At 36.4% G+C, this 3,680-nt stretch overlaps 1 protein-coding gene across 1 annotated transcript in view; it reads right to left on the reverse strand.

The window, feature by feature from the left end:
• The window catches only part of MYPN (myopalladin), a 117,901-nt gene that overhangs the window by 29,750 nt on the left and 84,471 nt on the right, over positions 1–3,680 (reverse strand). The gene's annotated exons all lie outside the window — the stretch shown is intronic.

Consider the following 3,680-nt stretch of genomic DNA (forward strand, 5'->3'; position numbering starts at 1 on the left):
ATTGATTTTTTTTTATAGTGCTTTGCAACTAAGAGATAGTTTATCCCCAAAATAACTATTCTTACTACACATAAATCAAAGTTGTCATTTTAAGATATGACTGACATGACTCAGATATCATAAGGAAATTTGCAAACACAAGCAATATGTTTTAGTTAAATTTAAAGGCACTTTCTGTACTGTTTTGCACAAAGGTTTCACTACTGATCCACTACCAGTGGACGTGCATTTTAAATTTCCAATACTGAATTTATGCTGTGTTCTCTATTTTCCCTTGCCTAATCTCCTTTGTGAGTAAAAACAGAAGTTGGTGTGTCAGTTGCTCGTAGCTGACATCTGCACTCAAAGGAAAGAATTTTTTTTCTCTGTAAATCTGGCCTGTATAGTAATTAGATCAATGGTAAATGACCCATCCTTTCCAGGCTCATAAATTGCACAGAATAACAGTTGCTCTATGAAAGAAGATGAAAAGCTAAAAATATTTATTTCAGAAGAATATGCCACTTGAAAATATAACCTTTTTTTCCTTTAAAGATAACCCTCTTAAGGCTGATAATTTGACAACTTGAAACATTTGATTTCTGGGACACATCTACAGAAAGTTTCTTTAAATTGGAAGAGTTTCTTCAAATTGGTAGAGAGGGTTTTCCTTCTGTTGAGAACCACAGTGTAATGACACATCTCAATGAGAAATGGCATTGCCAAGGCATGGACCATGATCCAACACTCACTGCCTGAGTTCACCACTGGCTTCCTCTACTCTGGGTGCCAAATTTGGGCTTCAGGGGCCAATAATCAAATAGGATAAAACCAGCTAGAAAACCTGCTCAAAGTATTCCCAACCCTTTCTGGGTATGATATGCACTAAAAGAAAGCATTGTGTATTAGAGAAAGTGTTCTCCTTTTTGTTCCAGGGATAGCCAGAGTTTGGAGACAGCAGAAAAAATATTCCTAGATAAATCTGAAGGTTGACATACTTTTTACTATTTATTTAATGATCACTCATTGCCTTCAACAGAAATAATCAGTTCTCATAAACTACCCCTCGTCCCTGCTGCCAAATTCTTGGTAAGTGCTATGTGCTAAATACTCTTATAGGCACTGAGGATGCAACATTCTTTAAAACATAGACTCTACCTTCAAGGAGGTTGCATAAAATACTTTTAATCCAAATTTTGTACTTAAGAATAAATAACTACTAAAAGATGCAGAGATTTACTTTATACTTAAAAGTTCAGTTAACATTTGCTTAGTTTCAGCATGTTTTTAAAAGTTTTCATTCTTTTCAATCAGCTGATTTAAATGAATAGATATCATACTGGGTAGTACCCATAATTAGCTATGATCAGAATCTGTATAGTCAAGTGAGATATTTTCCATAGATATGCAACAAATCCAAACTTTTCTACTTAGTTAAAAGTTTCATTATCCTATCTGAAACTAATGCAAATGCCATAATTGTGTGTTAATTCAGCAAATATTCACTGAGTACCCACTTTGTGCCAGTCATAACAGGGACACAACAGTGAACAAGATATCCCCTAATCCCAGCCCCCAGGGAGCTCATGGCTGGTGCATTCTGTGTGGGCCCATGGCAGAGGACAAAGGAACACTTCACTATCCCTGCAGTCAGGGTCCTGCAATGCTCAAGGTGGGCAACGTAAAGCCAGTGGCCTAAACAATCTGCAAGGTAAGGCAAACGTGGAATTCTTATTAGAAAAGAATGGATGGCGTGACCATTTGCTCACAAAAGAGGATTGTCATAAAGAAAGAGATGAAAGAGGTAGGTCTTAAATACAGGAAATGACTGAGCAGCTTAGAGAAGGAGATTAGGTGAACAAAAGGCAGAATAAAAATCAGGTACTTATTTTTTTCCCTCTGTCTTATAGGGCAGTATCTGGGCACTGCAGAGAGTTTTAAAGAAGCATTAATAAAAAAGTGAGGGGGCGGGTGAACAGAATAAAGAGATGGGAAGGTTTCCAGAAAAATGAGGTTGAGGAGGAAAGTTGGAATAAGACATTAGATGGGGGGGGCATGAAGATTAGAAATTAACAATCAACATAGTAGTCAACAAGATATTTACTGAGTACAGAATATCATTCTAAGTCACGTGTGAATTAAAATTATTCATCACGAAGGCTCCATTATGTTTTACAATCTTGGGTTCCTTTGACCTCTCAGATTCACCCCACTAACCTAAACCATTTAGGTTTTGTCGATGTCCCATCAAGATCTACCAGTGATGAATGGCACCATTCGAAAGAAGAAATGATGCAGCCTACAATCGAGAAATCAGGAAACCTCTCTCTAGGCTTATCCTCAACCCAAAAACACTTCGTTGTCAGTTTAGAAGGCTAAAAATTTTAATAAATATGAGCATCTGAAAGGATGACGCCTTTGTATTTCACAAAGTTCTAAGAATCAACACATGTTAATTGCTAATTAATACATAAAATGCGTTAGAGGTTAAATGCTGAAATATTACAACAGAGAAATACAAAGTGGTAGAAACGTCACAGAAAACTCATTTTCTAAAATATAATTTATAATTTTGAGTTCTGGTGAGGAAATATTTTCCCTAATCAGTAATACTCATTGTTTGAGGACTTCTGATTTATTTTCATGCTCAGTGCAATGTGGTAATGCTAGATCATACAAATGTTCTAGGACAGTTTATTCTTCACTTGCTTAGGACTAAAACAGGGCAAGACAATCTAGCTTTCTGGGCCTGAAAGTTTTCAAAGCAAAATAAAGCAAAAACAAATGCATATTCTTCAGAAGGAATCATTTGCTCCCACCCCCTCCACATGTGTAGGATAATTTGGAAATGAGAAAACAGATTATTTTCATTCCTGTGTCTCCAGACTACAGGTATAGACAACAACCAATACACAGTGCTTCTATCTGATTGTTCTCCGATTGTCCAGTGCTCTTACACTTTTCTGAGCTAACTTTCTCTTAACCTCACTAACGTGGGCCACAATACATTTTAGACAGTTCTTCAAGACATTTTCACTACCATTTCCCAAGGCAGCAACAGACAAAACAATATTGTAATATTATTTCCTAAAACTTCATCAGAGTCAACACTGCCAACCAAAGGCAAGCATTCCATCTCAGATAGCTCCTTAGTTTCCTGAATTTCATTACGCAGCATGGATTTTGTTATCCATGGCATAGAATTCAGTTTAAGATCAATTCTGTAATTAATCAACTGTAATAATTCTTAGAATAATAATTCTCAGAAGATTGACACATGTCACAGATATTCAGATGGAGAGGATTGAGATGCTTTTTAGAGACTTTTCTTGTTCCTGCTATTAGTCCAAAAGTTAATTCATGATGGAGGTTTGAGAGAGAGAGTTCTATTGGGTTTATGGCATTCAACTCATGGAAAGTTTGTTTACGTGTACTCACATCTCACGTAATTAGGAGAAAAACCCTTCTTTACCCTAGACTTGGGCAAAGGATTAGCCTGGATCTACCTACAGAGAAACGACAAAAATAAAATCCAACAGCTCATGTGCTGGTATCATTTTTAGAGGGTTCTACTTGCTCCCTCTCTGAGTTGTAAATGACATAGGCCAAATACAGCTCTGATTTCAATGACACTTAGAAGAATTAACAACCACATGTGATGACAGAATTACAGGAAAACAAATCTGCATTAAACAGAGCAA

The sequence above is a fragment of the Propithecus coquereli genome, unplaced genomic scaffold (assembly GCF_000956105.1).
Source record: "Propithecus coquereli isolate 6110/MARCELLA unplaced genomic scaffold, Pcoq_1.0 Scaffold117, whole genome shotgun sequence".
NCBI lineage: Eukaryota > Metazoa > Chordata > Mammalia > Primates > Indriidae > Propithecus > Propithecus coquereli.